General features: G+C 36.3%; 1 protein-coding gene across 1 annotated transcript in view; it reads left to right on the top strand.

Moving 5' to 3' along the window:
• Positions 1-205, top strand: part of LOC126291914 (uncharacterized) — a 39,629-nt gene extending 39,424 nt beyond the window's left edge. Inside the window, exon 5 of the transcript XR_007551915.1 lies at positions 107-205. The gene's annotated coding sequence lies outside the window, so the exon portion shown is untranslated. The remainder of the gene's footprint in view (positions 1-106) is intronic.
• Positions 206-13,447: the final 13,242 nt, after the last annotated feature.

The following is a 13,447-nucleotide window of genomic DNA, read 5'->3' as shown; positions in this document are numbered from 1 at the left end:
ATGCTTCTGGTTGTTATTCAGTACAGTGGTCCTACCTGACAGCAGTTTCTAGTGACTTAATGCGTTACTGTCGCAATAATAACTTTTGATACACTTTGTGTTTCAGGGCCTGCGCAACCTACCAAGCAGAACACTGCCGCCTCCTGACAGTTCTCTCAAAACCCAGTAATGTAAGCACGGGGGTTAGAATGCATTCGAGTCCCACAGCCAGACCACAGACAAGGTTTTGCCTCCTGCTGAACACCGAACCCACAGTCAGTCTGGTTTTCTTTTTGTGAAAGTGAAAATTGAGCCATTGTGGATGCTATGATTGCTTGTGTCTTGGCTAACTGTTGTTTACTTTTTTGATTTGTCAAGCAATGCACTAATAACAACAGAATGCCAAAGTTATAAATTGTATGAGCTGAAGTGAGATATTATGCTTGAAAGGTGCATGTGGTGACCATTCTGCACCAAAAACCCATTGAATGGAGAATCTGCTTTGTGGCCATACAACTAGATGACCCTGCTGTAAACAACAAATACATAACAACAGTTCACGATTCAAATACATTACTCCACTGTGAAATTGATGAATATAAAAGATAAGTCTTTCCTCTTAACTAAAATAGTTAGAATGCTTAGAGTGGTGGTTCCCATCCAAGAAGATCAGTCGACGGTAGAACAAACATATGTGTCATGAAACGGAATCTCCCTGCTGAGAGGAAAGAAACATGTACCACAATTTGTGCAGCACATTGATAATTTTTGTGACTATTGGAATAAGATTTTTAAAAATATAAACAAATGGAGATATCTAAACAAGATTTATCAAATTCCGAACAGCTGTTATTCAGTATGGTACATGTGGTGTCCCATCTGCACAAAAACCCTAGGAATAGATAAGCTGCTTTGTGGCCATACAACCAGATGACCCTACTGTAAAGAATAGAATAGAATCTTTATTGTCACATGACATGTTATATACAATCATTCAATTGAACCATTGGTGACTCGTCAATGAATAATTCTATGCCTACCTAAGTATACCTACAACAACTACAACAAGATACATTAAAATAATGCATTGTGGATGCTCCCACAAGGACATAACATAAAAAGATAATTACATGTTAGAGTTCTTCCTTTTTCTTAACATTTCCACTGTGGTTTGAAATCATTCTTTTAAAGTACTTACCATGTTTTTTTTCTGGAGTTTATAAATATAGACATCCTCCAAAGACCAAATACTTTCTTAATAGTAGTATACATGTTTACATCTAGAAATTTAGATACATAGTTTATAAGTACGGACACATATAAAAAGAACATATACCTCCATTAAAAGGGAACATAAGCATACACATCGAACATAATGTAGAACAAACAGGAAAACCAAGCACGTGAATATCTCCTCCTTGCCTTCCTCGTTTATAAAATCATCCACACTGTAGTAGCATTTGCTTTTTAAATATTTTTCAATGTTTGCACAAGTGGATTCTAGCTTGCAGTCCTTCAACGTTGAACGGATTTTATTGCCAAGCTTCAAAGCCATATAATATGGCGTATTTTCAAATGTTAACCTGTGGCAAGGTAACATGTAATCTTGTTTGTGCCTTGTTTCATAAGAATGTGAAAATGAGTTTCCCTCAAAAAGATATGGGTTTTTAAACCAAAGAGAAGTGTTTCGTATATAAACATGGAAGGAACTGTCAGTAAGTCAAGGCTTGCAAATAAGGGTTTGCATGATTGTCTATTGTTTGTTCCAGTCGTAGCTCTTATTTTTTTCTGTAGCTTGAACACTCTGAGGGGGCTTCCTTTTTCAACTCCCCAAAAAATTATCCCATATCTTACAACTGATATAAAATATGCATGATACACAATTTTCCTAACACTTAAGTCAGTTACTTTGTTCAGAACCCTCATTGCGTAAACAAAACTATTTAACCGTTTCAGTAAGCAATCCACATGATAAGTCCATGTCAAGTTTTTATTTATGGTCACTCCCAGAAATTTGACAGAATCTCTGCCTTCATGACTTAACTTTGTTACATATTCAACAGATTTTTTGGTCCTGACTTGTACAATTTGTGTTTTTGTTAAGTTTAGTTTCATAGCATTATTATTTATCCAACTTTCTAGTTCTTGAAGAGTCTGTTTTGTTCTGTGCTAATTCTTTAGTGTTTTTGCAGCAGACTACTGCTGTTGAGTCATCTGCATACAGAATCGTATCTGAAGTTACCTTACCTGGCATATCATTTATATAATATAAAAATAGTAACGGGCCTAGTATTGACCCCTGGGGGACTCCTGCTTGTATTTCCTTCCAACTAGAGCAAGCTTTCTTACCCTTACCTTGTATAACTACTGTTTCCTATTTTTGAGATACGACTTGAACCAATTTAAAGATTTTTCATGGAAGCCATAAGAAGCTAATTTGAGGAGCAGCTGCTTATGGCTTACCATATCAAATGCCTTACTCAGGTCACAGAAGACACCGTATACACTCTCCTTGTTATCGAGGCATTTGCTTATTTTAGAGATTAGTTCATTAATAGCATGCACAGTGCTTCGGCCCTTCCTGAATCCATACTGATTATTAAGAATATTATTTTTTTATATTCCTGTAGTTGGTTACAAACTACTCGCACAAATATTTTAGAAATAATTGGTAATATTGATACTGGGCGAAAATTTCCTATCTCCTCTTGTCTGCCCTTTTTGTGAATAGGTCGAACTTCCGCATACTTCAGCTTATCCAGAAAGCAGCCCTCATCAAACGATAGATTTATTATGTGACAGAGTTGGGGTGCAATATTATCACATCCCGCCTTTATTATTTTTGTTGGGACTTCATCCCAGCCCAGAGATTTGAGATTTTTTAGGGATTTTATAATGTTAGCCACCTCGTCGCAGGATACCTTAGTGAATTTAAATTCTACTGATCTGTGCTGCATTATATTGGGACTTACATGTGGAGGAGGGAATTTGTCAATTTTGTTAGAATTTATGAAATACCTGTTGAATTCTTCACAAATATGTCTGGAGTTTAAAATCATTCCCCCATGTATGAGACAGGCGAAATACCCTCAGACTTCAAGAAGAATATAATAATTCCAATCCCAAAGAAAGCAGGTGCTGACAGATGTGAAAATTACCGAACTATCAGTTTAATAAGCCACGGCTGCAAAATACTAACGCGAATTCTTTACAGACGAATGGATAAACTGGTAGATGCAGACCTCGGGGAGGATCAGTTTGGATTCCGTCGAAATGTTGGAACACGTGAGGCAATACTGACCTTACGACTTATCTTAGAAGAAAGATTAAGAAAAGGCAAACCTACGTTTCTAGCATTTGTAGACTTAGAGAAAGCTTTTGACAATGTTGACTGGAATACTCTTTTTCAAATTCTAAAGGTGGCAGGGGTAAAATACAGGGAGCGAAAGGCTATTTATAATTTGTACAGAAACCAGATGGCAGTAATAAGAGTCGAGGGGCATGAAAGGGAAGCAGTGGTTGGGAAAGGAGTGAGACAGGGTTGTAGCCTCTCCCCGATGTTATTCAATCTGTATATTGAGCAAGCAGTAAAGGAAACAAAAGAAAAATTTGGAGTAGGTATTAAAATTCATGGAGACGAAGTAAAAACTTTGAGGTTCGCCGATGACATTGTAATTCTGTCAGAGACAGCAAAGGACTTGGAAGAGCAGTTGAACGGAATGGACAGTGTCTTGAAAGGAGGATATAAGATGAACATTAACAAAAGCAAAACAAGGATAATGGAATGTAGTCAAATTAAATCGGGTGATGCTGAGGGAATTAGATTAGGAAATGAGACACTTAAAGTAGTAAAGGAGTTTTGCTATTTAGGAAGTAAAATAACTGATGATGGTCGAAGTAGAGAGGATATAAAATGTAGACTGGCAATGGCAAGGAAAGCGTTTCTGAAGAAGAGAAATTTGTTAACATCGAATATAGATTTATGTATCAGGAAGTCGTTTCTGAAAGTATTTGTTTGGAGTGTAGCCATGTATGGAAGTGAAACATGGATGATAACTAGTTGGGACAAGAAGAGAATAGAAGCTTTCGAAATGTGGTGCTACAGAGGAATACTGAAGATAAGGTGGATAGATCACGTAACTAATGAGGAGGTATTGAATAGGATTGGGGAGAAGTTTGTGGCACAACTTGACTAGAAGAAGGGATCGGTTGGTAGGACATGTTTTGAGGCATCAAGGGATCACAAATTTAGCATTGGAGGGCAGCGTGGAGGGTAAAAATCGTAGAGGGAGACCGAGAGATGAGTACACTAAGCAGATTCAGAAGGATGTAGGTTGCAGTAGTTACTGGGAGATGAAGCAGCTTGCACAGGATAGAGTAGCATGGAGAGCTGCATCAAACCAGTCTCAGGACTGAAGACAACAACAACAACAACAACATCTATTTCTAATTTATGACTACAACTTCTTGTTTTTTCTGCACCTATTTCACTCCTGACAATTTGCCATACAGCTTTTGATTTATTTGTGGCATCTGATATGTACTTACTGTTTGCCATTTGTTTTGCCTGTTTAACTACTCTACCAAATGTTCTTTTGTATTTGTTTACATAGCTGACAAACTCTGCATCATGGCTGTTCTTTGCTTGCATGTGCAGTTTCCTCTTTCTAATACTAGATATCCTGATGCCTTCAGTTATCCTTGAGTTACTTTTACAGTTTTTGTCACGTGCTCTTATGAAGGGGAAGCATTCATTGAAAACACTCATGAATTCTGATACAAAAGCATTGTAGTTTGTATTTACTGATTTCTGCTTGCTGAAAGACCAGGATGTTTCATTTATCTTTGATACAAATGTATTCACATTGTGTTGGCTAAAGTTCCTGACTCGTTTCACTGTTACAGTTTTTTCTAAATTTGGCAATGAGAGAAAAAGAGCTGAATGGTCAGATATACCTAATTCTATGATGAACTTTTCTGTAGTATCATAGTTGATGCTGCTCACTATATTATCTATACATGTTGCAGAAGATGCTGTTATTCTAGTGTACTCACTAAAGTTTAATGTTAAGCGATTTGTAGATGCCATGTTCTTCAGAGACATGGCAAACCTGTTATCAGCCCTTACATTTATGTTGAAGTCAGCACAAATTATGACCTTTTTACATAACTTTCCTATCTTCAATCTATATAACAAGGTTTCAAGTATGTCTAAAAATGCACATGTAGCGGAATAGTCAGGGATATGATATATACTAATAATTAATATGCCGTATTCCAAAAGTTCAATGCAGAAGTTTTCAAATAATAGTTCCTCGTTCAAGCAATTAAAAGTCTGCCTGACTTCAAAGCTTAGTGATTCTTCTACTAGAATGCACGATCCTCCAAAACAGTTTTTTCTACAAAAACTAGCTGCTAAATTGTAACCTGAAAGTGAATTTATCAAGTTTATATTTTCACTTTGAAGCCAGTGCTCGTTAAAGCATATAACTTTTACAGTACCTGTGTTCTCCAAAAATACTTCTAGTTCATACAATTTGTTCATCATTCCAACTGATAGACCGCCTATATTAAGATGCATTATGAAATAATGTTTTAAATCAATCAGAGAATCATTTAATTGGTCATCGAATGTGGCACCTGCGTGGGTCTTTAATTCTAAATTGCATTCCTTTATTGTGTTACTTGTGGACCAAATTCCATGGGAACTGGTCAACTCTCGTTAGTTTCCCTGTGAAGGATCGCCCAGCACAATAACAGGCTTACTTCAACTTTCGTTGACCAGAGAGACCTCTTCAAGAGCATTGTTTATGTTAAAACCTAGCATCCTTTTACCGTATTTGTTGAGATGCATTCCATGGTAAGTGGAACAGTTTCTTTCATAGTTACTAATGTCTATCACATTAAAATTTACAAACTTGGCGCAGAATTTTTTCGTCTTTAAATTAGTAAGTCTAATTTCTCTGTTTACGCACGACCAGTCTGGTAAGTCATACCTTAGTGGCAATGTTGTTACGATGATATTGGTGAAGTACAGGAACCGCATCACTCTAAACAGCTTCTTGATAAAGGCACTAGCTTCGTTCCTGTAGATGTTGTTAGCAACCCCTATGAGCACAGCACAATCAGTACTTGTGAAATCAGAACATAATTCGTTAACACTCACCGTTACGCTATCGAAATTTGCTCCCGGTTTTACAATGCCAGAAACTTGAACACTGTCATTCACGTTGTTCGTCAATAGTTCCGGAATGTTTTGTGCATGACTATAGCCAAATAATTTCACTTTCATTTTTTGTAGCCGTTTTTCCATTGCTGAGCTGTTGTTTGACACACTTAGCATATTCCTTTGAAAAACCGTTATTACAAGACACTGAGATGTCTTTCTCGGTTTCCTGATGTTGATACCTGTCTTCTTTTGGCGAAGTACAACTTGCACAGTGAATCAACATTTCCGCTTTGTTTACATCGGATTCTTTAAGTACACATTACACGATTGAAATACATTATTACGCTGTGAAATTGATGAATATAAGTGAGAAGGGTAACATTCAAAAAAAGCACCTAGCAAAACAACGATGTCTTTCCTAATAACTCCAATACTCAGGATGCTCGGAAAGGTGGTTCCCATCCAACAAAATCAAACTCGATCGTAGAACAATTATAGCAGGCACGAAACGGAATCTCCCTGCTGAGAGGGAAGAACCATGTACCACATTTTGTGCAGCACATTGATTATTTTTTGAGACCATGGAATAACATTTTAAAAATATAAAGCAAATGAAGAAGACACCTAAACAAGACGATTTATCAAATTCCGAGCATTCGTTATTCAGTAAGGTGCATTTGGTGTCCAATCTGCACCAAAAACCCATTGTATAGAGAATCTGCTTTCTGGCCATACAACCAGATGACCCCGCAGTAAACAACAAACATTTACCCACATTTAACGATTCATCTACCCACATTTAACGATTCGAATACATTACTCCACTGTGAAATTGATGAATATAAGTTATAACAGTATCAATCATAATAAGCTCCAAGCAAAAAAAAGTCTTTCAAATAACTCCAATCGTCAGAATGCTCGGATTGGTGGTTCCCAACCAACAAAATCACACTAAAAGGGAGAACAAACATAGCAGTCATTAAAAGGAATCTCCCTGCTGAGAGAATCTGCTTTGCGGCCATACAACCAAATGACCCTGTTGTAAGCAACAAACATTTACCCGCATTTCACGATTAAAATACATTAACCCACTGTGAAATTGATGAATATAAGTGAGAAGGGTAACAATCAAAAGAAGCACCTAGCAAAACAAAGAAGGCTTTCCTTATAACTCGAATAGTCAGAATGTTCAGAGTGGTGATTCCCATCCAACAAATCACACTCGAAGGTGGAACAAACATAGTAGTCATGAAACGAAATTTCCCTATTGAGACAGAAGAAACATGTATCACAATTTGTGCACCACATTGATTATTGTTAGTGACCATTGCAGTAACATTTTTAAAAATATAAAGCAATTAAAGGAGATTCTTAAAATAGAAGATTTATCAAATTCCGAACATTCGTTATTCAGTTAAGTGCATGTGCTGTAAACAGCAAACATTTACCCACATTTCACAAATCAAATACATTACGCCACTGTGAAATTGATGAGTGTAAGTGACAATAGTAGCAATCAAAAGAAGCAACAAGCAAAAGAAAAAAGTCTTTATAATAACTCCAATCATCAGAATGTTTGGACTGGTGGTTCCCATCCAACAAAATTACACTCGATGATTGAACAAACATAGCAGTCATAAAACGGACTCTCCCTATTTAGAGGGAAGAAACATGTACTACAATTAGTGCAGCACATTGTTATTCTTAGTGACCATTGAAATAAGATTTTAAAAAATATTAAGCAAATGAAGGAGATACCTAAACAAGATTTGTCACATTCCGAACATTCGGTGTTCAGTAGGGTGCATGTGGTGTCCAATCTCCACCAAAAAACCATTGAATGCTGAATCTACTTTCTGGCCATACAACCAGATGACCCTGCTGTAAACAATAAACACATAACCACATTTCACGATTCAAATACATTAACCCACTGTGAAATTGATGAATATAAATGATAAAGGAAATAATCAAAACAAGCACCTAGCAAAACAATGAAGTCTTTCCTAATAACTCCAATACTCAGGATGCTCGGAGTGGTGGTTCCCATTAAACAAAATCATACTCAATGGTAGAACAAATATAGCCGTCATGAAACGGAATGTCCCTGCTGAGAGGGAAGAAACATGTACCACAATTTGTGCAGCATATTGAGCATTTTTAGTGACCATTGGAATAACATTTTTAAAAATCTAAAGCAAATGGAGATACCAAAACAAGAGGATTTATCAAATTCCTAACAGCCGTTATTAAGTAAGGTGCATGTGGTGTCCAATCTGCACCATAAGAACATTGAAAGGAGAATCTGCTTTCTGGCCATACAAACAGATGACCCTCTCGTAAACAACAAACATTTACCAACATTTCACAAATGAAATACATTACTCCACTGTGAAATTGATGAATATAAGTGATTAAGGTATCAATCAACGGAAGCACCTAGCAAAAGAAAAAAGTCTTTCTAATAACTACAATCGTCAGAATGCTCGGAGTGGTGGTTCCCATCAAACAAAATCACACTCGATGTTTGAACAAACATAGCAGTCATGAAAAGGAGTCTCCCTGTTGAGAGGGAAGAAACAAGTACCACAATTTGTGCAGCACATTGATTATTTTAAGTGAACATTGTAATAACATTTATTAAAAATATAAAGCAAAAGATGGAGATCCCAAAACCAAAACATTTATCAAATTATGTACATTCGGTGTTAAGTAAGGTGCATGTGGTGTCCAATCTGTACCAAAAACCCTTTGAATACAGAATCTGCTTTCTGGAAATACAACCAGATGACCCTGCTGTAAACAACAAACACATAACCACGTTTCACGATTCAAATATATTAAACCAATTTAAAATTGATGATTAATGTGATAAGGGCAACAATCAAAATAGGAACATAGCAAAACAATGAAATCTTTCCTACTAACTCCAATACTCAGGATGCTCGGAGTGGTGGTTACCATCCAACAAAACCACACTCGATGTTTCAACAAAACATAGCAGTCATGAAACAGCATCTCCCTGTTGAGAGGTAAGAAACATGTACCACAATTTGTGGAGCACATTGATTATTTTTAGTGACCATTGCAACAAGATTTTGAAACATATAAAGCAAATGAAAAGAGATACCTAAACAAGAAGATTTATAAAATTCCGAGCATTCGTTATTCAGTAAAGCGCATGTGGTGTCCAATCTGCACCAAAAACCCATTGAATGGAGAATCTGTTTTCTGGTCTTACAATAAGATGACCCTGCTGTAAACAACAAACATTAACCCACTTTTAACGATTCAAATACATTACTCCACTGTGAAATTGATGTATATATATGATAAGGGAAAGAATCAATACAAGCACCTAGCAAAACAACGAAGTCTTTCCTAATACTTCCAATACTCAGGATGCTCGGAGTGGTGGTTCCCATCCAACAAAATCACACTAAAAGGGAGAACAAACATAGCAGTCATTAAAAGGAATCTCCCTGCTGAGAGAATCTGCTTTGCGGCCATACAACCAAATGACCCTGTTGTAAACAACAAACATTTACCCACATTTAACGATTCGAATACATTGCTCCACTGTGAAATTGATGAATATAAGTTATAACAGTATCAATCATAACAAGCTCCAAGCAAAAAAAAAAAGAGTCTTTCAAATAACTCCAATGGTCAGAATGCTCGGATTGGTGGTTCCCAACCAACAAAATCACACTAAAAGGGAGAACAAACATAGCAGTCATTAAAAGGAATCTCCCTGCTGAGAGAATCTGCTTTGTGGCCATTCAACAAAATGACCCTGTTGTAAACAACAAACATTTACCCACATTTCACGATTCAAATACATTACTCCCCTGTGAAGTTACTGAATATAAGCGATAAGAGTACTAATCAAAACAAGTACTTAGCAAAAGAAAAAAGTCTTTCCTATTAACTCCAGTCGTCACAATGTTTGGAGTGGTGGTTCCCATCCAACAAAATCACACTCGTTGGTAGAACAAACATAGCAGTCATGAAACGGATTCTCCCTATTGAGAGACAAGAAACATGTGCTACAATTAGTGCAGCACATTGTTATTTTTAGTGACCATTGAAACAAGGTTTTAAAAATATAAAGCAAATGAAAGAGATACCAAAACAAGAAGATTTATCAAATCCCGAACATTCGGTGTTCAGTAGGGTGCATGTGGTGTCCAATCTCCACCAAAATACCATTGAATGCAGAATCTGATTTCGGGCCATACAACCAGATGACCCCGCTGTAAACAACAAACATTTACCCACATTTAACGATTCGAATACATTACTCCACTGTGAAATTGATGAATATAAGTTATAACAGTATCAATCATAATAAGCTCCAAGCAAAAAAAAAAAAAAAAAAAAAAAAGTCTTTCAAATAACTCCAATCGTCAGAATGCTCGGATTGGTGGTTCCCAACCAACAAAATCACACTAAAAGGGAGAACAAACATAGCAGTCATTAAAAGGAATCTCCCTGCTGAGAGAATCTGCTTTGCGGCCATACAACCAAATGACCCTGTTGTAAACAACAAACATTTACCCGCATTTCACGATTAAAATACATTAACCCACTGTGAAATTGATGAATATAAGTGAGAAGGGTAACAATCAAAAGAAGCACCTAGCAAAACAAAGAAGGCTTTCCTTATAACTCGAATAGTCAGAATGTTCAGAGTGGTGGTTCCCATCCAACAAATCACACTCGAAGGTGGAACAAACATAGTAGTCATGAAACGAAATTTCCCTATTGAGACGGAAGAAACATGTACCACAATTTGTGCACCACATTGATTATTGTTAGTGACCATTGCAATAACAATTTTAAAAATATAAAGCAATTAAAGGAGATTCTTAAAATAGAAGATTTATCAAATTCCGAACATTCGTTATTCAGTTAAGTGCATGTGCTGTAAACAGCAAACATTTACCCACATTTTACAAATCAAATACATTACTCCACTGTGAAATTGATGAGTATAAGTGACAATAGTAGCAATCAAAAGAAGCAACAAGCAAAAGAAAAAAGTCTTTATAATAACTCCAATCATCAGAATGTTTGGACTGGTGGTTCCCATCCAACAAAATTACACTCGATGATTGAACAAACATAGCAGTCATAAAACGGACTCTCCCTATTGAGAGGGAAGAAACATGTACTACAATTAGTGCAGCACATTGTTATTCTTAGTGACCATTGAAATAAGATTTTAAAAAATATTAAGCAAATGAAGGAGATACCTAAACAAGAAGATTTGTCACATTCCGAACATTCGGTGTTCAGTAGGGTGCATGTGGTGTCCAATCTCCACCAAAAAACCATTGAATGCTGAATCTACTTTCTGGCCATACAACCAGATGACCCTGCTGTAAACAATAAACACATAACCACATTTCACGATTCAAATATATTAACCCACTGTGAAATTGATGAATATAAATGATAAAGGAAATAATCAAAACAAGCACCTAGCAAAACAATGAAGTCTTTCCTAATAACTCCAATACTCAGGATGCTCGGAGTGGTGGTTCCCATTAAACAAAATCATACTCAATGGTAGAACAAATATAGCCGTCATGAAACGGAATGTCCCTGCTGAGAGGGAAGAAACATGTACCACAATTTGTGCAGCACATTGAGCATTTTTAGTGACCATTGGAATAACATTTTTAAAAATCTAAAGCAAATGAAGGAGATACCAAAACAAGAAGATTTATCAAATTCCTAACAGCCGTTATTAAGTAAGGTGCATGTGGTGTCCAATCTGCACCATAAGAACATTGAAAGGAGAATCTGCTTTCTGGCCATACAACCAGATGACCCTCTCGTAAACAACAAACATTTACCAACATTTCACAAATGAAATACATTACTCCACTGTGAAATTGATGAATATATGTGATTAAGGTATCAATCAACGGAAGCACCTAGCAAAAGAAAAAAGTCTTTCTAATAACTACAATCGTCAGAATGCTCGGTGTGGTGGTTCCCATCCAACAAAATCACACTCGATGTTTGAACAAACATAGCAGTCATGAAAAGGAGTCTCCCTGTTGAGAGGGAAGAAACAAGTACCACAATTTGTGCAGCACATTGATTATTTTAAGTGAACATTGTAATAACATTTATTAAAAATATAAAGCAAATGATGGAGATCCCAAAACCAAAACATTTATCAAATTATGTACATTCGGTGTTAAGTAAGTTGCATGTGGTGTCCAATCTGCACCAAAAACCCTTTGAATACAGAATCTGCTTTCTGGAAATACAACCAGATGACCCTGCTGTAAACAACAAACACATAACCACATTTCACGATTCAAATATATTAAACCACTTTGAAATTGATGATTATATGTGATAAGGGCAACAATCAAAATAGGAACATAGCAAAACAATGAAATCTTTCCTACTAACTCCAATACTCAGGATGCTCGGAGTGGTGGTTCCCATCCAACAAAACCACACTCGATGTTTCAACAAAACATAGCAGTCATGAAACAGCATCTCCCTGTTGAGAGGTAAGAAACATGTACCATAATTTGTGGAGCACATTGATTGTTTTTAGTGACCTTTGCAATAAGATTTTTAAACATATAAAGAAAATGAGGGAGATACCTAAACAAGAAGATTTATCAAATTCTGACCATTTGTTATTCAGTAAACTGCATGTGGTGTATAATTGGCACCAAAAAACACTTGAATGGAGAATCTGCTTTCTGGCCTTACAACCAGATGACCCTGCTGTAAACAACAAACATTTACCCACAGTTCACGATTCAAATACATTACTCCACAGTGAAATTGATGAATATAAGTTATAAGGGTATCAATCAAAATAAGCTCCAAGGAAAAGAAAAAAGTCTTTCTAATAACTCCAATCGTAAGAATGCTCGGAGTGGTAGTTCCCATCCAACAAAATCACACTCGATGATTGAACAAACATAGGAGTCATGAAACGGAATCACTTATTGAGAGGGAAGAAATATGTACCACAATTTGTGGAGCACATTGATTATTTTTAATGACCATTGCAACAAGATTTTGAAACATATAAAGGAAATGAAAAGAGTTACCTAAACAAGAAGATTTATAAAATTCCGAGCATTCGTTATTCAGTAAAGCGCATGTGGTGTCCAATCTGCACCAAAAACCCATTGAATGGAGAATCTGTTTTCTGGTCTTACAACAAGATGACCCTGCTGTAAACAACAAACATTAACCCACTTTTAACGATTCAAATACATTACTCCACTGTGAAATTGATGTATATATATGATA

The sequence above is a fragment of the Schistocerca gregaria genome, chromosome 9 (genome assembly GCF_023897955.1).
Source record: "Schistocerca gregaria isolate iqSchGreg1 chromosome 9, iqSchGreg1.2, whole genome shotgun sequence".
Taxonomy (NCBI): Eukaryota; Metazoa; Arthropoda; class Insecta; order Orthoptera; family Acrididae; genus Schistocerca; species Schistocerca gregaria.
Note: the sequence above shows the minus strand (reverse complement) of the source record. Positions and strands in the feature narration are given on the sequence as shown.